General features: G+C 41.4%; 1 protein-coding gene across 1 annotated transcript in view; it reads left to right on the forward strand.

The window, feature by feature from the left end:
* SLC10A7 (solute carrier family 10 member 7) overlaps window positions 1-22,328 on the forward strand; it is a gene marked incomplete at both ends in the record, with an annotated part of 124,456 nt that overhangs the window by 72,137 nt on the left and 29,991 nt on the right. The window lies entirely within an intron of this gene.

Genomic DNA, 22,328 nt, shown 5'->3' on the forward strand with positions numbered 1-22,328 from the left:
TTATGAGTCTGGGTGGAAACAAAGAATATATTCATTTGATGAAAATAAGTTTTTATGGGGGTGTCTGAGACTGTGTTGCAGCAAATGTGAAATCTGCCATACGGGGACTGACCAAATATGTTTTTGCTATCCTGGGCCAGGAGCAGATGTTCAAGGATCACTATTCAGAGTTCAGGGAGTTCGAGTGGCACTTTCCCCTAAGGTTCTCACACTCTCCAGCTCTGTTTTCTGAGCTAGTTAACGTTCCTGTGCATGTAATAAATTCCAACAGGTTTATTTTCTGCAACCTTGTCCCATTTTCTCCTCAACCCTTGTACAGTCATAATAAAAGAGAAGTGATTTTAAGAAAATAAACATCTGGGAGGAGTGTTCTTCTATTTGGCTCAACCAGAAAGTTCTGCTGTTTCTCCATATGTTGACTGTGCTTCTACTTGAGCATTTTATTGGAATAGTAGGGCAGTGGTATCTCAGTGGCTTATGTGCCAAATGGAAAACAGAAAGGTCTGTCTTCAAAATAAAAGATGCTACCTGGAGGAGCAAGGCACAGCTTTAATACCTGATTTCAGAGGAGTATCAGTAAAACTTGTGTTCATGTGCTGCTTGGTTAGGACTGTTGTGCTCTGAGGAGCCCGTTTTCTCTGCAGCAGACTGGTCCGGAGTTTTGCTTTTGGGATGAGGAACTGGCTGGAACTGTTTGGACCTGTCCTTCCTCTGCTTTCATAGAATCATAGAATGGTCTGGGTTGGAAGGGACCCCAAGGATCATAGAGCTCCAACCCCCCTGCCACAGGCTCCCTTTGTTGGAGCTCCCTTTGTTGCTTTGAATCTGTCCCTTCCAACAATTTCAGCTGTGTATCCTCATTCTACGAGCAAAACTCCTGTGCAAAGCAGCACCTTTCAGCAGTCAAAAGCAGGTACTTTCAATTATACCTTCAAAAAGCCAAATCACAAGGTACCCATGTGCAATTACAGAAATGCCTGTGTGCACTGTTTGACCGGTTTGTCTCATAAGGTTAAAAATATTGGGGGGAGTGTGTGTTTCTTTTGGATTTTAATGTATCTGTTGATGGAAGATGGGGATAGAAATGTAACAAAGAATAGCTAAACAGGCTCTTTGAATCTCACTTCACAAAAAAACATCAAAGAAAAATGCACTGCCACCTGTTAACGTGGTATGAAAGGTTAGCAAGCGTTGTTCTCTGCTAAATTATTTTGGGCTTTTAAATCCAAGTTAACTAGTTCAGAGATGGTTTAATTTCCATATGTGGGTCCTCCTTTAATTGAATCGCTTCTGACATTCTCGCAGTTGTTGGGATGGGTGATGCCCTTTGGTTTTGGGGTTATTTAGTCTTTCTAGAGGTCAAGAAGCAAACTGAGATAATAGTGGATTTTTAAGGGTTTTTTCTTTTTAAATTGAGCTGCCACTGAAAAAATTAAATGAAACAGTGGGTCTGAAAAGGATCTGAAAGGATCTGTTGATCCTGTAGGTGTATGCTCACTATTTTGAGCGTGTGTGCGCTAACAGGACTCAAATAAGTACCTTGTGTGATCTGTAGAGGGGAAAAAGAGGATGATTTTATGAAATACCTCATGCCACCCTAAAGTTTCTTTAGTCTGCACAATATTCTGTGCAAATACAACAGTTTTTTATCAATATGTATCTCCCTTGTACCGTTGCAGTGTCAGTACAGCTGGAAAGTCTGATTGTAAGCAAACATACGGTGCAGTACTACCCTGAGGAAGGAAGCTTTTCCATGTGCTGGTTGTTGGCTGGCTCTGAGTACTTGTACATAACTCTGAGGTGTTTGCAGGTTAACTGGGCAGTATCAGGCTTGGGAAATATGGTCAAGCCCCATAGTACGCTATTAGTACAGTGCATTGATCCAGGAGTAGTAGGCAACTAGCATGGAATCATAGAATCATTAAGGTTGGAAAAGATCTCCAAGACCATCTAGTCTAACTGTCCCCCTACCACCCGTATTACTTACTAAACCATGTCCCTGAGTACCTCATCCAACCTTTCCTTGAACACCCCAAGGGATGGTGACTCTACCACCTCCCTGGGCAACCTGGTCCAATGCCCAACCACACTTTCTGAGGAGAAATTCCTCCTCATTTCTAATCTGAACCTCCCCTGGCACAATTTGCTGTCATTCCTTCCTGTCCTGTTGCTAGCTATCTGCAAGAAGATGCTCCCCACCACCTCCTTTCAGGTAGTTATAGAAAGCGGTAAGGTCTCCCCTGAGCCTCCTCTTCTCCAGGCTGTTTAGTCCCAGTTCCCTCAGCCACTCCTCATCAGACTCGTGTTCCAGCCCCTTCCCCAGCTTCGTTGCCCTTCTCTGGACACACTCCAGGGCCTCGATGTCTTTCTTGCAAGAAAGCATGTGTGCAGTCAGGGTAAAAGCTGGGGTGAAGGGTGTCCAAGCATTGCAGTAGAGCTGTGGCTTCCACATTCAGCACAAAGGGAGTCCCATTCTCTGAAGACCTGTCAGGGCCAAAACTCAACTTTATGCTGACGAGTTTGGGGTCAGGAGTGAAGTCTGTGTGGGAAAGACTTGTGTTTCTTTCCCTTTTCATTCCTCTGAACAAGGCAAGGTTGATCATTTCCTATCTGTGCTTTCACCATCCATGCGAAATGGAGCGTGTTTGTGCTGTGATAAAGATAAGCTGCTTTCTCTCTCCCCTCCTGCACCTGAAGTCTAGATGGGTGAATCTCTAATGCAAACATGAGCTGCAGAACCTGAGGAGCAGCAGCTGCTCTGAAGCAGGATGTTGAGATAAGCTGGTCGACTAAATCAACTTGAACTTTATTCTGCAGCCACACTTGACAACACAGAAGAGAAAGCAAAGTTTTGGCTTCAAGCATATGACAAAAATGCAGCTTCTGCTTGGAAATTTAAATGACTTGATACAGGATAGGGTATGGAAAGGAAAACCCTTAATTTATGTTGTTATTATCCATGATAGAGTAAGAGGATAAAGAAAAGATTAAACACTGGTATTTATGCTGTCTGCAAAGCCTACCATTGTTTTCTCTCATGCTGGATAACTTTTAGGTAGCAGCAGAGGAAGCTGAATCCTGATGTGACCTTACGTGCCTCGCAGTTCAGCTCAGTGGTTTCCCTGTAGAAATATAAAGTGACACTGCCTTGCTTGAATTCTCTCCAGTCGATAGGAGTGTGGCACAACACAAATTATACGGCAGGGTAGTGTTAAAGAAAAGCTTACCTATTGATACAGATGAGTAGAGAAACAGCTTTTATCTAAGACTATTCAAAGTGTTCCTTAGGAATGAAATGGGACCCGATGGAATGGATGGTGTGTCTTGCTGCTGTTTTAGATGTAGACGTTGTTTTTAGCTGGTTTTGGCAGCGTAGGATTGCTCCGTATTAAAGTTTGTAGAGAAGATGGTACTGTACATCTGAAAGGTAGGTATGTAAAAATATATGTAAATATATTTCTGTAACTCTTAGAAGAAGCCCTCAGAGGTTAGGCGTTGTGTGACTGCAAGTCTACAGCAGGAAAACTGTTAATTTGCCTGACTAGAAATATTAACCATACTATATCAAATAACTGCCAGGAACAATTCCCCACCATTCCCTGTGACTTCATTTTAATTGATTTTTTTATTTTAAACTTCCAGCTTCTGAGATTTCGTTTGCTCTGACAGAATATTTATTAAATGTGTAAAAAGAAAATTGTTTTGTAAATTGTTTCCGAGAGTGTTTTTATCTGCTGTAAATTGGTGGCTTGTTTAACATTTTCCACCTACCTTTGTTTTCCACCCTTGTGCTCTGCCTCATTTGTTTCCTTATTGGATTTGATGATTAAATACTGATCAGCTGCTGGTCTGATCAGCTGTACATATTGCTTTCTTTTAGACATTGTTCATATGCACCCCGAGGACAGGGTTACGTACACAGCTGTAAAGAGAGCAGGGAGGGGGTGTTTGGTGGTACCATATGATTTGCTTTACAGATGACAGTGAGCTGGACAACAAACGTTTGTAAAAGTGATCATTGAACTAGATCTCTGTATTACAGTGAAAATAAGTCCAAAAGTGCTGTCAGTTGGTCACTTTACATTGCAAAAGTATATTTTGTATTCACACGTCTGATGCTAAAATTATTAGTAATACTTTTGAGGATTTTTTTTTTCTGTCTTGCTTTTTTTTTTCTTTTTCTCTAAGATTCTGTCTATTGGATCATAATACTGTACGCTCCCATGTATTGCTGTGAAGATTCAGGAAGAAACGTGGAATAATCTAAATTATTTTCCCTTTGAAAAGCAGTGATAACTTGTGCAAGTATACTGCTGCTTGTGGAGTGAATGGTTTGAGCAAAATCTGAATGGTTGGAGCAAATCAGGATAGCAAAGGAAATCCTCTCGGGTTTTAGGCTGTGTTTCAATAGGAATGCCAGTCGGTTTGTGGGGAGATGTAGTATTTTATTTATAATAAGCAATTATTTCTGAGTAGCCAAATCCTATGAAAACACTGGAAGTGTAACAGGAACGAGAGACATCTTAAAAACTCATGTTGTGTACAGTCCCAATCATGTGGTGAATCCCTAACTTTTGGTAGACTGGTGCAGTTGGTGACAGAGCTAACTCTGGGATTCAATGTTGATCCTGTTCTAAATCTGCTGGAATCAGTGTATTTATAGTGGTGTAAAGGTGGAACATCACAACCATAAAACATGCATTTTAATTTGTTTGCCCATAGCTACACATGAATGGTGCTTATGGACTCCAGTGAGAGCCCTGAAGAGTAATGCCAGGGCAGGATGTACCTTTTAATTGCTTACCTTGGTTTCTGCAGTACATTCAAAATGAACCACAGTTAAATAATTCTGTAAAGTGTTGTTTCTTCAAAGGACAGTTTAAATGTCTTTGTTGTTGGCTTGGGGACAGTAGTAATGCTGGTCTGATAAAACGAAGTTCTTTTGCTGTTGAGATTTCAAACCTATTTCTTTATACCCTGAGACGTTTTGCAGATACTTAGAACATGTGAAATAATGAATATTACTAGTTCAGAAATGCAGTTGTCGTTTTAATTATCCACGAATAGTTTTCTCTATGCTCTGCAAAGTTATGGTAGGTAAACTTTTTTCAGAATTGCTAATTTAATTTCAATGGGAGTTCCTCTCCCAAGCCCCGAAATGCTTCTAGGCATCTCTGTCCTTAGTGAACTAAGTAGCTTCAAAAAATCCAGTTAGTAGGAGTTAAGCATCTAAGCTACTTGGTCCTTGATAATCCACAGAACTAGGTATGGTCATGATGAGTACCATTTCGCTTAATTTTGAAGCGCTTGGGTCTGTGGCAGCTGTTCAAAGATGTTCCCTGGCTCTTGCTTCCAGCTGCTGCTGATTATTTTGTTTTTAATTGGTTCTGTAATGTAGAAACAGGTACCAGAACACAATAGCTACTCCTTTGGTAAGTGACCTGATGAGACCGGTACTCGTCACTATGTGTCGAAAGTAAAGACGGAGGTGCTCTTCCCAGTCAGGATGGCAGCAGCTGTGGGCATGCAGAGTGGAGGAATATTGAGCACCTCTGTCATTTTACTGACATGTTATTTGGCAGCTAGAGACTTGCTCGCACTTAGAGATTGAGATTTTCATTTTTTTAAAATACTACATCAGATTTGGAAACAACAGTCCTACTCTGGTAGCGTATCAAGCACTTGAACAGTTATGGCTCTACCCTTTGATTGTCTTTGGTAATTTTATTCTTTCTCTTGTTTTTAATTTTTTTTTTAGACTTTGCCCATGCTGTGATGTTCAGAAAATACCCAAATGCTAGGCAGTTATACCATATTTGAAGACCCATGCGTGCATGTACATGGCATAACACTGGGATGCAGCTGAGCAAACTTCATCATAGGGATCATCCCTGTACTGGGGGGAGAAGCACTTACATCAACTAACTTCGGTGCCCTAGTTAGATTTCTGACAGAGTTTAAATACAAAACCTTCCCAAAAGATATGTTTGTTATGTGCCTTAATATTAAGGGGGCAAAACATCCTTCTCTGCCAACACACTGTGTTTAATAGAGTAGGTTCTACCATAATATAAATTAATAATAATTTATCTTGCATGTATATTAGTAATTTGTAGAAATAAGCTCAAATTAATTTGTATTTTTTTCTATACCTTGAGCAGCTTTTCAGATATTTCTGCATTTTTAATTTCTCAGCAAATTTCCTGAAAATTATCTTCCCCCCCCCCCCCCCATTTTTTCTTTTACTGGAAAAATTATTGGCTGTGGTAACCACAATAAACCTGTTTGTACAGCGAGTGGTAAAACTTCTATTGAATGGGGTTTGCATCATTAGCTGTCAGGGCTGCAGAAGATGAGTAGTTAACTGAGTAAGTAATGTGTAACATTATCATTGATGGAACATTTCTTACCATTAAGCCTTCAAACTCTTATTCAGCTGTCAACACATGGGCACTTTCTGGAGCCAAATTCTCTCATGCTGTGCACTGCCTGCAGCTCGCCTGAAGCTCAACTTTGACTAAAAGTGTTGATTTCGCTTCTTTTAGCCTTGTTCTCATTTAGCGTTAAAACCTGCTTAGAGTCTGCCTTTCATTCTGTAAAGTACACATGCATGTGTCATCCCTCGCACACTTCTGATGTGAAGTTAAGGCGCTCAAAAGATATGCTAGTAATCTTAATGAATAATTGATTAGAGAGGAGTCTGGCAGTGTTAATTGTGAGGTGCAGCCTGAGTGAATGCCAAAACAAAAGCTCTTCTAAATGTTTCCCAAAAACCTTGTTAAAAGTCTTTAGCATTGAGCAACAGGGTCAGTGCACTGAAGTGGAATTTAAAGGAGGTTCTTGAATGTAATGGATTTTGACTTCCCTTTGTCATGTGCCTCAGTGCATCATTGATTGAGCACTCATTTGTTAAATCAGCTGTATTTTTTGCCATTTGTCAGAGCGCAGACACTTTGCTGCAGCCTTTTCCCCCCCTTTAACCACGAGTTTCTCGTCTTAATAAATCACAGGCATAAATTAGTTTTTATCTCAGGTGATCAATTTTTCAAGCAGAGAGGCGTGTGAAGATGCTCACAAGGAAACACATCGGGAGCTTTTATTTTCTTAACTATTAGAGGCAAAGGGAAAGATCAGGGATACATTTTAGCTGAAACATCGATAATTCATGTCTTTAAATTCAGCTCCCAGCAAAATGCTCAGAAATGATTTTATTTGGAAAGCTCTAAACGGTGTGTGGAGAGCGAGTACTTCAAGGTAGCGGCGTTCAGTCGGCTCCTCAAGGAATGAGCGAAGGAAACCTGAGGGTTAAGGAACAAGCAGGGTACTGTAGGTTGGCAGCAATGAGAGATGCTCTCTGATTAGCGGAAAGGCTAATTACCTGGAGTATGCAGGAGTGCTGTAGGTGCCTCGCATACCTGATTAGAGTTCTGACAGCAGGGCAGAAGAAAGAGGACCTTGAGAATGTGCCAAAAATATCCCTTTATGTAAGCAGATGCTATTACCCTTGGAAGAGAATAGTCACTTACCCAGAATGGTTATTGCTGCTAGTAATAAGCATTCTGTGGATGGGCCATCAGCTTCTGAGAAATGTACATGGACGGTATTTAATACAGCGATTACTTGTCACATCTGGAAATGTTCATCTCAATGCTCTGTGCTTGCTGGGTAAATGACCAAATCAGATTTATTTGCCAATGATTGTTGAGGCTCAGGGTCTGAGCGAGTAGTCAGTAGTTGTGAGGGATTGAAGATGAGCTAGTACTTGGAGTTTTATCAATGCTGATACTAGTAATGAAGTTAGGAGGTGTTTCTTGGTCTCGTCCTTAAGTAAGAGTTCTTCCAAAAACATCTGGTTCTATGTTAATCTGTGACAAAAAAATGCAGACCCTTGGTGACCTGCTCGGTATAGGTTTAGATGTTAGACATGCTTGGAAGTCAGCTCTTTGGAGAATTGTATGTTTAATCTTTTTGGAAAAGTTTTGAAGGGGGGGGGAGGGGAAGAAAGGAGAGGATCAGGAAGGAAAGAGTCTCAAGAAGATTGGGGAGAGAAAAGCCAATCACGTTGATGGAAGAATTCAAAGCATCTCAGTAGCAGGGAGTTCACATGCTAATTGCATAGATAGAGTGAAGAAGGATGGCAAAACAATCTTCAGCTCTGTCACCACTTCTGTTTTGTAACAAACCTTTCTGCAAGGTTCAGAATGGCTTTTTTTGTTTTATTCCTGGGAGGAGCCGTAGATGCTCAGCACCTTCTGGCTTGGCTCCATAATGAGCAGCAACATACATTTACCACTAAGTCCTGGGTGAGTAGAATGAGAGCCCATCTTCTCGTAGCGTGGTGAATCATAAGAAATTTGTGGCTGTGACTTGATAAATGGTTTGTTTTGCTGGCAAGTGTGCTGCAGTGACACCTGTTAATGTTGCAGAGGCTGTCGTCATCACTCCCCCCCCCGCCCACCCCCCCAGATCCCTTTGCTCCTAGACCCACTCTGCAGGTAACTTCAGCAGCTGTTCTCACTTTTGACTCCATCAGGCGCTTGGGGACAGTTTCCTTTCTTCTCTCCCTGGCTCCCCAGGCTCTATCAAAAGTGTGAATCTGAAACCAAACAAAATAAAGCTTCAGTCCACATCTTTGCTCAGCCTTTACATGTACGTTTTCCTGTTTTGAGTTCTTTTAAACTGCAACTATCAGAAAGAATAAAATAGTGCATCACCTAGTAGGGTACTGAAGTGATCTTCCAAGCAATTTTCTTCTCCCCGAAGCCAGACAGCCAAAGCTTTTTATTACTGACTGACTGAACTTCCTGTGTCTGTCTGTCGAGGTTGCTGGGCCACCTCGATCTCATGATTTGTGCTGTCGGAGGCTTTTGAATGTAGACAAACCAGAAATGCTAATTTAAATATAATATTTACATTTAAAAAAAAGGCTTACATAAGACATCCCAAGAATAACCCGGCAGTTTTATATCTTCTTTGTGTGGAAAGCTGCAGTAGGCATCTGGCAAACTGATCCTGGAATTTTTTTAGTTCCTGTGCCTTCTCAGTTACACAGCTGTAGTTAAAAAAATCTTTTAAAGCCTTTAGGTAGCTTGCAGCTCATTTACAGCACCAGTACTGGGAACAGACATCCCAAGTTACTCTTAGCCTACGGGATGGTTACTTCTGCTCTGCATGTGAGCTAGGCTGATGTCCTTTGTGTCTGACCCAGAAACGAGAGGGGTGGTGGCATTGTTGCCATCATAATTTTCAAAAAATAATAATTTTCAAAATGGTTGTGGCTGGTAGAATCCAATAATGTGTAATGCTAATTATTATGTTGCATATCTTGATTTCTGTTAGATCAGTGAAGCAAACAGTGCACCTGAGAATTGCTTTGAAAATCAAGCTGGTTGTTAATCTTAGGATGGGTTACATTTTGCTGTCCTCTGAGAAATTTCTGTGTTTGAGGTAGAGAGAGAGATAGCAGGTGATCTACTCATCCTGCAGCTTCCATGGAGAAGTCCTGTCAAAGTCCAGTCGGCCACCCACCGGGTCAAACAGTTGATGAAGAGTGTTAGGCACACAAAATAGACACTGGCAAATCTCCTGTAGGTTAGAAAATCCTAGAAATCCTCAGTAAAAATTAAGGGCCTCAGGGATATGTTTTGTACCTTCAGCTTAATGAGGTTCTATGAATGTGTGTGGCACATCATTTAACTGAGTAATTACAAGGGATTTCACTTCTGAGAGGGATGTATTTCTCTTGTAGAATGAGAATTATTCTGGATGCAGAGGACTGGAGCCTCTGGAAATTTAAGTACGCAGGTCTATCCCATACCATGAACTTCCAGCCTTGTAGGGGTTCTTTGGGAAGAGTAGGGGCAAAGCCTGATGAAGGGTCAGGAAGGAGCTCCCTGGGGAGGTGGGATTCCTCGAGGATAGAGGAGACTCGAGGCTCTCACCCTGAAAAGGAAAAGGTAAAAATCTGGGACGACATCTTCCCTTGCTATACCTCCTGTAAAGCAGGAAACACCTTCCAAGTTGATGATGTCTTGCCATTTGAACTCTTGGGAGCTCAAATTCAAAAAAAAAACCCTTCTGTGGGGGCTGAGAGAGAGATCAGTTTTCTCCATTTGCTCCCTGTCTCACATGCCAGCTCCCTTCCTGGCCCAGGCAGTCTCTGCTAGACTAGGACTGTTTTGTTTTCAGAAACAATTTTCCCCCTCTGGAAATATTCTGTTATGTTACTGAATCAAAGATCCACATTTCAGGGCAGATGATTTGAATGCAAAACTGGTATTCATATCAGACAGGGGAAAAGCAGGCTCCTTCTGACAGGGAGTTTGAGCGGCATCACCCATACAGGAAATTGAAATACAAAGCCAAGTTTGGTTTGCTCCCTGTCCCTCCCTTCTTTCTTCCCCCTCCCCTTTTATTTACATTTTATTTTTAAGCAGGTCCTTAGGCTGTCTCTACCTGGGTTTTTACCTTTCTACAACTTACCTGCTTTGGTACTTGTTGCTGTGCTGGACCTCACAGCAGTGCCCTGCCTCTCCCTACACTCAGGTGCTGTGTGCAACCTCAGAGCTTTCCTTGGCGATGCTTCTGTCTCCTTCTGAGGGCAGATGGTAGATGTGAGCCAGGCAGCATGGACTTGGGGAGGTGAGTTTCAGGAACAGAAATTTTCCTCGGACCTGCCAGCTCAAAATCAGTGCAGACAGAGCTCTTTTGATGTGACAGCACTGTAGATTCAACCGGTTTCCTGCGTGCTTCAAAGCGGTTGTCAGATTCTTCAGCAGGTGGAACGAGCGATTTAGGATGCTGTGCTGAGGGACAGGCTGCTGTAAGAGGTACCTTGGCCCAGTAGGTCATCTATGACTTCTGGAATAGTATGCAATTGAACAAATGTGCTGTTCTTTTGTCTCTAATGCCAGAGCTGCATCTGTATCTACTGAGTAACGTATGAAAAATGAACATATTTGAAGCAGATGTAATTTTTTAAGATTTTTTTTTTTTAACCAAGATATTGCAAGACACATACGGTATTGATAACAAGAACAGAGGTTTTTGGCCCCTTCTACTGCATACAAACATAAGCCTGCATTTTCTTGATGCAGATGTGCATATTGAACACACTAAAATGGGCATTAAGCAGATTGCTTAATCTGCAGGGATATCCAAAATACTGCCCGAGTTTCAAGCTCTCAACCCCATGTTTGGAGTGTTTGAGCACTTGCAAAACCACCAAAACATGTCAGGAGGAGAAAACTAGTAGTTTTTACTGATTGTGTAGAGTTGGTGAAATGAATAATAATCGGTCTACTCACGTTGAAGTGTATTTGGAGTTATAATTGAGAAACAACTTTTCTGCTGTAAAACAATTTGCTAACTCTAAACAGAATAAAGTTTCTTTTGTAAATGAATGCTCTTAATTTAATCAGTTTAAACAGAATCTCGTATCTGTGGTTTGGTTGGGTTTCTTTTTTTCAATCTTAATGTGCTATAGCATGCACTTGTAATTTTTGAGGCAGTTATTTTATTATCTGTCACAGAAAGGTGGTTTATGGTTCTTTTTCCTTATTCACAGCCATGAATAACAGACTCAACCCATGAACGTTCAGCGATTTATGCACAGTTCAGTTCGGCCGAATATCCCATTCTAACCATTAAAAACAGTTATCACAAGATAACATTAGGTCAGAACACAGAGCAGGCTATTTAAATCGCATCATTGATTGCTGCTTTGTGAAGATTTTCTTCAGTTGTGTTTCAGCCACGTGCTTTTATTTACTACTGGCTTCTAGAAAAGGTGGCCTGGCAATATGATACGAATTCAGAGATCTTTTTTTGTGATGCCTGGTTGAAAGTGTGGCTTGTACACTTTTCTATCTTGTACAAACCATTTAATTCCAGGCTTTTTGAAGACAAGGCTGCATATTCACTTACATCTTCTAAAGGGGAGAATATTTACTCACCTACCACAGAAGTTACTATATGGAAGTCAGTATTTTTATGAATTAATTCTATTAGGGCACGACTTACTCTGGAATTTACACAGATGTTGAAAGCAAGGAAAGGTTTGGGTTTACAACTGGGTTTTCAATGGGTTTAGTTTGTTTGTGTCCTGTAGACATTTTGTAGTCTGCCACCCACCCTCCCTGGGGGGTGGATTGGTAGTATACCAGCTGGTGTGCTCTGTTTGTAAAACGTGAGATAATCACTCCTGTAAGATTGCAGTCCTACCGTCCACAGAAATGTATTTGGGAACACGGGAAAGGAAGGAGACAAGAACCATCTCTTTTCTTAAGCATTGTCTAACTCGTGTATCAGGATCTGTGTATCTCTTAATAACGCCGCTGCTTTCGTTGACTGCGTATATATGTATTTAATGCACTAAGTTTCTTCTTCAAGAACAATCTTATTTGAGACTGAAGTTGCTGGATTGCTAGGAAAACAAACCCATCCCCCCCCCCCCCTTAAACCACAGTATTTGACTCCTCTTGAGTATGTATTCATTGTCTTAAAATAGAAACAACCTCCCCTCCCTGCGCTCAGAAGCAACATTGTTGTTGAATTCCCAGGCCTAGGAGAATACTGGTTGCGTCTCAGGCAAATAATTTTCCATTCTGCATGGTGGAAGAAACTGTCGATTAGTAGCAAAAGGGTTTAATCACATTACCCCTTTGCTTTGTCCCTTCTGTGCTGGCAAAAGAAGACGCAATCAAATGGCAAACCCGTGTTTTTGTTCCTTTTCAAAAATCCCTGACAAGCCCATGACACAGGCTACTGCTGTAGCTGTACATTTCTATTCATTATTGATGACTTGGGGCCAGGCAGGCAGCGCAGAACACAAGCAATATAGATTACCATATTGGGGGCTGGGTTTTGGGGGGTTTGCCTTGCATGCGTGCGCAGGCAACGGGTGTGTTTTGGTTGGGTTTGGCCTTGGAAATACTCAGTTCTGAGAGGAAATCGTATCTGGGAATGAGAGTAGAAATACTGAGTGAGCTTTGTGATAGGTGAAACAATTCAGGGCGCTTAGACTAAAGGATAAAAAGAATCTGTGAGGGAGCTCACTCTCAAACTCATTAATAGCTTAACTTTCCAGCAGACTTGGACATGATCCTGAAGGGTCCTGAGCACCAACTACCCCAGGGGATTTGGAGGGCATTTCTTACCTTACAGAGTATGGATAGCACCTGAGCTGATGAGAGCTTTTCCTGACACAACCAGTATAAACTGTCTGATTCACCTATAACAATAGTTATAATTGGCTGGATTATTTTTATAATGCTTTTGGCTGGATTATTTTTATATGTCTCATTTCCCAGACACCACAAACCAAACCCACAGTTTGGATGAGTGTGAGAATTATGCCAGCACTTCAGTGTTAGGGTTGAAGTGCTGTTTCTGAATAGTAGGTCACCAGGAGACCTTTACAGTGCTAAGAAGGTGGTTCTGTACTACTGATTCATGATTAATCTCTATAGGTTTTTATTGGCACAACACTCCTACCCGTTATATGAAGTTGGTTTGGGTTCTCCCCCTGCTCCCCCCGTGGTTTTTCTGCAGTGTTTTATACTTGCGCTGTTTGAGGTTCTTGGCTTGAAGAAAAATGAGGGGAGTAGGAGTTTATTTAAACACAGTGTTTGTTAACAACATGAAATGTTCTTTGGTTCTTATATTGATGGTGTGTTTATACAGAAACTGCCCTACTTAAACAGTTTTCAGTTACAAGGAAAGCTATAGAAAGAAATTAGTAGCATCAATTTTGATACTGCTTATAACTGCTCATTTCTGGAGCATTTTTCGTTGCTTTTCCCTCAGATTTCTGTAACTTTTTCCATATGCTTCTGGTTTCTTTCACACAACTGATTATCATGGCAGGAAAAGTTAATTCAGTTTGGTTTAATTTAAAGCTTACTGTCTTAAAATATTTTTTTTCAAACATTCAGGAGAATAAAATGCTGCATGCTAGGGGGTGATTAGGTTCATCTCACAAGGATGGACAGAAGATGCTAGTGTCTTCCATTTCTGTGGTTCTGGTGTCTCTTGTTGGGCCTTGGTATTCTTTAATGTGTTTCAAAAATACACACACACCCCTATATGGCTAATTTAAGACTACAAGTTCTGGTTTGGAAGGAGGATCTTTTCCCTGGAAGGTCCCACAGCACCATCTAGCGTGTCATCCATCTATACTGCCAAGCGCTTTTGTGATAGAGGGGCTGAGCCTGGTGCGTTCTGCTAGTCATGTCTTTTCAGGAATTAAAATTAGGATATGCCAATTATTTCACATAGATCCACATACAGGAGACATGTAGATCCTTTGAAACTTTCTTCTGCAAAAAACCTGACTTTTAACTAGGTGGAAAAATAACTTTTCTTCTCCAGTGTGCACATTACTGTTTGTTTTCTACATGCCAAACAAAGGAGAAGTTGTGGTGCATCATTAACACTGCGCTTAACATACACCCCAAAGTGCGTAACTGTAAATTTAGCATCCTTACTATACATTGAACTCTGTGGCAAGAGAGGGCCATGCTTATACCTGCAGACACCCTAGTCCTACAAGTGGTGTGTCTCCCCTCCTTGGTCCCACTGAGGTCACGCTGTCTGGCGTGGGAACCTGCCCGCGCTGTAGAAATTACAGGATCACGTTGTAAAGACAAGGGCATCGTCCTGAGAAGTGCAGGGGTGGGGTTGATGAAGTTCCTTTCTCCCTTTCCTGCCTCCTCAAGGGAAGGCCCACCTAATCATAGAATCATAGGGGTTGGAAGGGACCATCAGGTGCAACCCCCAGTGTGTAAATTCATTTCCTGCACTGATGTGCAGAATCATGGTGATTTTCTTCTCCACAGACACCATGCGAGAAGTACGTCTGAATAGGAACGGACAGTGGTTTCATGAGCTGGAATTAGGAAGAGTGTTGTGCATATGAAGAAGTTTTAAAGGGTTCTCACTGAGGTGGGAGGTGAAAGAGAGGAAGAAAGCCAGAAATAATAGTCAGCAAGAACAACTGAAGAGGAGACGGGAAACAGTGGAGTTACTGGCTTGGCAGTATCCTTGAGTGCACTAAAGATGTTAACAAGACTGCTGACTTGGATGTGTTGTACAAGAGAGGGGCAACCATAAGTGGCAGGAAGTTGTTACAAGTTTGTATGGGGATTATGGCTTGATCCTGCTTTGGGTATGTGAGTGAAGCCTCATAAAATGCCCTTTGGCTACATGCAGGGTGTTGGAGCTGCTGCTCTGGTAGGAGGTTGCAGGTCTTGGGAAGTAGGGTGAGAAGCAGTTGGTCCAGCAGCACTCACACCTCTGTTGTAGGAGCTGTTCCGTGCTCTGCCAGACAGCTCCCATCTAACTGGATTTGATATAATCACTCTTACAATGTTGCTACTGTAGGTTCTGAGGTGTCAGGATGTTTGATGGAAACACTCATTTCCTGCTTTGATTCCCTTTTGTGCATCATTCCAAAGAAGTTTTTGTGGGTTTTTTAATTGCTTTGAAACTTCAGGGTCCGTACTACCATCTTCTGAACTGCTGCTGTACAAGAAGAAAATTTCTCATGTGCTGGAGATGCCCTCTGCTGGGAAGCCAGACAAACTGGTCCCATACAGAGCTGTGCCTCTCTGAAATTTGTGTTCAGGCTCTTGGCTTAACTCTCGATCTGATTCTGGAACCCCATCTCTCAACCATACTGAAAAAACCCTGCTTGCTCCTTTTGGTTTTATTCATTGCACTCAGTCTGGGACAAGTGTAATGGTGTCACATTCAGATCACTTTATTTCCTGTTTTCTAGGTCTGGTTGTTTTGGAAGAACCAAATTCTGGGTGCCTGCTTTTTCCATTTTGATTTCATGCTCACATCAAATGCATGTGACAACACCTGACATTAGGAATTATTAGTCAATAGTGGAAATGGTTTTGATTTCTGCAATTATCTGATGCAAGTGTGCTTGTTAACATTATGGTGTTTGGGTTTTGTATGGTGGGTTTGGGGGCTTTTTTGGTTGTTTTGGTGGTGGGTTTGTGTGTTGGGGGTGTTTTGGCTTGTTTTTTTGTTTGCTTTATTTTTTGGGTTTTTTTTTTTAAATTTCCCTTCCCACAATGAGGAACCACTAGGCTGACACAACGGAGCAAAGGTGATGCAATGTCTGGAACAATTCACAAAGTACTCAGTGTCATCTCATAGGTGATATGAAACCTGGTTGATTTTTGCCCTATCTGATAAAGCAAAAGCCGTTCTAACGTAGCACTTCTCAGTTTTGTTACGAAAAATCTGATACTGGCCTAACTGGGTCAGTTGCAGGTATTGTTGTGGTACTTGTTTATAATTACAGTTGAATTAGGGTTGTGGAGAATTTTATTTTCAATTTTGTATTGTGGTTCACTGCTTTGGTGTTGTACAGTGTTTATGAATTTAACAAAAATGTGTACATTTAACTTCATGCTGTTTTCAGTATCTTTCCAGATTTTTTCCTAGTTACTACAGGGAGGATGGGTGTATTTAGGATCCTAAGAAGCATCAATTCATAAGCCTTCATTCTTCGCAGCATTCAGATGAGCCATTTGATAAAAACCAGGGAAATAAAGAGCATAATTACATATTTTATTTTGGAAGTCTCACAGATATATAAGCCTTCTCAGGGCCAGCGATGTTGTTGGCGTAGCTGACAGCAAAGGGATGTCTGGTAGGAGACTTTTAAAGGCCTGTGTTTTGCATGTGAAATGAATTTGAAAATAATTAAATTGGATAACAAAAGGCAAGTGATTATTTGGATATAGGAGCTTCTGTGATGTCCATGGGGAACAACACAGGGATGCTGAGGTTGAGTCTTGGGGTAATGACTGAAATTACAAGCGCACCAGAAAGCGCAGTTCAACTCTGAGACTGCAAGAGGTAAAGCCGAAGGTTTATTTCATTTACATGGATATGAAGCTTCAAAGAGGGGGAAAAAAATGCATGTTTTATTGTGGAAATCTAGTTTAACATCATGGTCAACAAAAATTTGTTATCTCTGGTGAAGTCTTTAAGTAGGAACAAATGAACAGCATTTTTTTGTAGCCTTGCTTACACAAATATTAAAAACTAGTTAAAGAACCCAGAAAAAGATTTTCTCAGGGGCACCTTCAGCCACGTGATCCGACTGTTAATGCACTGAAATTATTTCCGTTTATTTTCAGTTACAGACTTGAAATTGTCACATTAAAATGGTTTAGTACTTGAAAAGTGATACACAAAACTCACCATTGCCTCTGCAACCTTCTTATCAAGCTCCCTTTTTTGTTGTGATCCCCTTCATTTAGTGCAGAGGGATGGTTTCACAAGAACTTGCCTAAGCCCAACCTGAGTTGCAGTTGGTTTTGCTCTTCTGTTTAGGAACCAAGTAAGTGTATTTAGTGTAAGGGTTTTTCCTTGTGCTGTGGTGTCTGTCCAGAGGTTCTTCATAGTTCCAAAGTGGGGAGAGGTGGAAGAAGGGAGAAGGCAACTTGTTTCTGAGGGTTTTGGTTATCCAGCCACCATGCAGAAGCCCTGTTTCTGCGTTAGGAGTCATTCTTTATATGATGTCTACAATTGAGATTACTGAGGAGCAGCTTAGCACTGGACTGTACTTAACATCAGTTTATTCAGGAGGATTCATGATGTGGTATCATAGCTGATAAGCGATATTTTACACAGATGTGGTGTCGCAATGTGGCCTTGTCACACTGTGACCAGTCTGGGGGTGAGGGTAAGGGGAAGTCTTGTACTCCTTCACTTGAACAGGCAGAGAATTGGCTTTGAGTGCGGTTGTGGTCTTCATAATCTTGGTCATGTTCTTGAAGACATCAAACAATAAGCTTTTTGACCTATAGGAGAGCCCACTCTTTTCCTTTGTAATGGTACCAGATTTTTTGAGAACATCTGGTTATCTGTATTATGGCAGGACTTTGGTACTAACTCAGACCTGGAAGTACTTTCCTAGAGGCAAGCTTCTCTTCTTGAACTGTAAAGCATTATAAACCCTGCAAATCTGTTAAAAAAACCCAAACAAACAAAAAGCCTAACAAAAAACACACTTCCAAACACAAAAACAAGAAAACAAGACATAAGAACTAGAAATAATAACTGTTTCAAGGTAAAATCTCTCTTTCCTGTTGTAATAAGAAGAACTGCAGGGTTTGGGGCCTTGGGAGTGTGGGGTTTTTTTTGGGGGGGGGGGGGGAGAAGTTGAGGCAGGCTGAGGTTTTTGGCTGATCCTGATTTTTTTTTCCTAAAAGTGCCAGTGACTCTTGAAATAAAATCATATGAGAAATCCTGCTGTACACAGAGGAAGATTGAGTTTTCAGTTCTCATTCATGTTTGCCCTGTGATGAAATTATCCAGAGTTCATAGCCGTTCTGCTTACATGTTGCCTTATCAGTAGGAATGGAAATGCTGCTCTGTTAACTTCTTACCAACCTGTACTCACTTTATAGCACATTGCTGCTTATGCTGGGGTTTCATTCTGTGTCCCTGCTCTGATGAAGGGTTCAAGAAAATCTCTAGCTTTAAGCACAAGTAGGTAATTGATCTCAGAAGATAGATATTTGTTCAGAACCTTGATTGCAAACCCAGGGTATTACTTCTTTTCCTCTTTCTAGCCCTACTTCTTCAGACAAATCAGACATGACTTTGGTTTAAGGTGGTTTGGTTTTTTTCACACGTAATTGCCACATGTGTGTCATACTGGTGACCTGTAAGAATGAAGAAAAATTGGATGGGAAATCTGTGGGTAAAGGAAACGAAGGAAAGTTCACATGTATTTCATGCCTCATTACAATAATCCTTACTCGTCTTCTACCATGTGTCCCCCTGGATCTGTGCCCACCTTCCTCTTTCTATTTGCATAATTTCTTTCTTAATGATTTGCTATCATAGTTTCAAATCTGTTATGGTGCTTCCTTTTGCTGTCCAGTTTGGCAGCTAATTACATGTATTGATTCTATGTGTTCTTTTGGAGAATAAACTTTTAATATCCATTCTATGGCAGTGCTGGACTGGATGAAACCTATAGAAAACCTCTTAATATCTTTATCTAAACAAGATAATTAATTGGATTTCTATGCACATGCTTGCAAACACAAACCTGTATTTAAACTTGCTTAATGAAGGTACGTTTCATGATCTTTACTGTAAAAACAAATGTGTTTACAGGTATCTGACTATTCAGACTCTATGTTATATCAGTGTCACAGGTCAGGCTGAGACTTTTTTATTCCCTTTCCACTAAAATCATTGAAATATATTCAGCCAGTCTTTCACATCAGAGGTGTAAATGGATTTCTTGAAAGTTTTTCTGCTGATAGCAAACGGCAGTCACTTTACAACTTCGACTCCATTGTGGGCAGCAGTCGGAAACCTTAACACTCCACCCGAACTTTGAAGATGCTAAAACTGTGTAATGACCTTGCATTCTCAAGGGCAGATGCTCAGCTTCTGCAGGAAAGTGCTAATCTACAATCTGTTTATCTCCATACACTATGTATTTGACAGCACTTGCCTGAAGAGCAAGGCAGGGAAAAGCATAGTCAAATTTAGTTACTTTTTCCTCTCTGATGGTGTTAGTGTCCAAAGGACTTAGGAGTGATAGCCTTTCTTTTAATTTTTAGCTTCCTTTGTGCTTTTCAGTCTGTCACAGTCTTAGAAAGCAGCCACACTGCCAGCATCGGGATGTGCTCGCCTTTGTGAAGCCTCTGCTAGCACGTGAGCTGGACTGCGTCGAGTAACTGTTCCCTTCCACCTTTTCTTTATTTTCTGAGTGAATCAGATTTAGGGTTTGCCTTCAAAATCTAAATCATCACCTGCATTTTCTAGCAGTAGGCTTTAGACTCAATGTGCTTTTCAGCACACACTTTTAAAAGGGCAGACAATGGCAGGACAAGGGGGAATGGATTGAAGCTGAAGGAAGGAAGGTTTAGGTTAGATATTAGGGGGAAGTTCTTTACAGAGAGAGTGGTGAGGTGCTGGAACAGTCTGCCCAGAGAGGTGGTGGCTGCCCCATCCCTGGAGGTGTCCAAGGCCAGGTTGGATGGGGCCCTGGGCAACCTTGTGTAGATCCAGACCTGAAGGTTGGTGGCTCTGCCTGTTGCAGGGGGGTTGGACCTGTATGATCCTTGGGGTCCCTTCCAACCCAGGCCAGTGGGCGTGAATTGAAATGCATCATGTATCACTTATGAGCATATTGAGGAGCACATTTCTAAGAGGCAGTGTGTGTGTAGCCACGTAGATCCTTCTTCAAATCTGGAACAGAAACCCGAAGAGAAGGGCTTTTCCACATAAAAGCACATCAGCGTTTTCAGGTAACATAAATGGGCTTTATACACCCAAAGTTTGTTCTTTACCAACTCCATCAGTCTGATAAGAGAGGCTCCCCCCACTAACAAATCTTGCCTTGCTCAAACCTGCAAACCATCACAGTCACCACAGCACTGAGCAGAACCCCATTGGTTTTAATGTAATCCCTGTGGTTTGTCAAACCAGCGCTCCTTATCAAAATGAAACATTAACATCAGATTACTCTGATTCAGCAACAGCATCTGTTTTTTAATATGAACTTGTCTGTAATGTCAGGTAATTGTTTAGCTTCCCAGGGAATTGCCTATGTGTTGCGGAGGGGAAAATTCAACCTTCTAAATCCTTTCTGTGGCGAGGCAATGGGAAACTTGCTTCTGATTATTAAGATCACCAGGTCTCATAGCAAAATTTTATAAAAAAAATATGTAAGTAATTGCTAGAATTAACCTTTTGAATGGTAGATTTTCCACATGCTCAGCCAGGAATCTATTTATGATATCTACCAGAATTCTCTTCCTCTCCACTTCCAGAATTAGAAGAAGCTTTGCTGTTGCAGAGATCACGTTTCCTTTTGTGACACATCCTTTGACTTAGCAGCAACTGTTGCTCCTTTCGTTAATATCACCAAGCTTCCAGAGCACTCACATACCAAATCTGATCCTAAAGAGGAAGGACTCCATATTTATTTATCAACAAGATAATGGAGAAAGTTATTACTATTCGTTGGTTGGGTTTTGAGGTCTTTTGGGGGGGGGGTTTACCTTTGCATTTTTTGGGGTAATGTATGAAAGTGCTATGAAATGCATTGAGGGGTGTGAAGCACATGAGAAATGACAATGAATCAGTGAGTTCCTTCAGATTTAGAGGAGAGCTGGTGGCACTGATCAGCTGGCAGAGTGCACTCTCCTGCCTGCACTCAGCACTCATTTGGAGTACAGGATGCTTTTGGCGTATCACCTCCTGCTCCATCCACGTTCCTCTTTGCTCATGGGAAGGGTGGTGTTCTGCTGTCCCCAAGTTACAGGATGCTTGGGGAATGCTCGGGCACTTGGTAAAATTTGAACTGTGCAGTGTAGTTGTCAGTGGGGAAGGAGGGGAATGTCTGGCTCGTGTTCTTAGTTGTAGTTTGTAAAAGCTGGGGTTTAGTCGCTCTGATGGAGTGACTGTGTTACATCGATGTTACACAGACCTTACTGTCAGCTCTCCTTTCTAAGCATCGCAGATATTACTGTATGAAGTGTCAGTTCAGCTCTTAGTGCCTCCTCCCTTCCCCAACTTTTGTTCCTTCCTCCCCAGCTGGTATGTTTGAACACCTATATTTCTCCATAACTGTTACCTGCGTTTTGGCTTAGGCCTCCCTGTAAACAGTGAGTGACACCCTGAAGCAATTCTTACTGCTTCTCCTGCTTCTCTCTAGTCTTTTGTGATCTATCTCAGCTCTGACATTTAAAAGATAGATGGTTATGGATAGGTAGGCTGTGGGGCAGGCAGATATGGCATGTTATATTTACTTCAAAATATGTTTTTAAATTGTACAGAGCTTTCAAGTTGCACAGTTTAACTGTTGTCTCCTCGAGCCTTCTTGTGGCTATCCATTGTGGCATTGACTTGTGGGGTTTTTTAAGAGCACAATAGGAACCCTCTGTGCCTGCTGGGCGGCCTGGATCTGGGACTTTGTGGACACAGAAAGCCAGTGCAAAACTAGTCATATAAGTACATATAAGCAAAGGTGTGTTACTCCAGCTTTAAATGAAAAGCAGTGCACAACTGCTTTTTTTTGTGTGTGCGATGGTTTTTCACTTGGAGCTGAAAATAAACATCATTTTAGGTGGATGTGAGCAAGTTTGGGAGCTTTTTGTCCTTTAAAGTGTGTGAATAGCCAAAAGACTAGGTATTCTTGAGACATCTTGGGATGAAGGAGTAGTCTTGGCTTAGAGAAGTTCTGAACAAGCCTTGTGAATTAGCATGTGTTAAGCAGTAGAATAATTTTATTGAGCAATAATAAAATAGTGAAGTCAGATGGAAGGATGATG

Source organism: Gallinula chloropus (genome assembly GCF_964237585.1).
Source record: "Gallinula chloropus genome assembly, chromosome: 7".
In the NCBI taxonomy this organism is placed as follows: Eukaryota; Metazoa; Chordata; class Aves; order Gruiformes; family Rallidae; genus Gallinula; species Gallinula chloropus.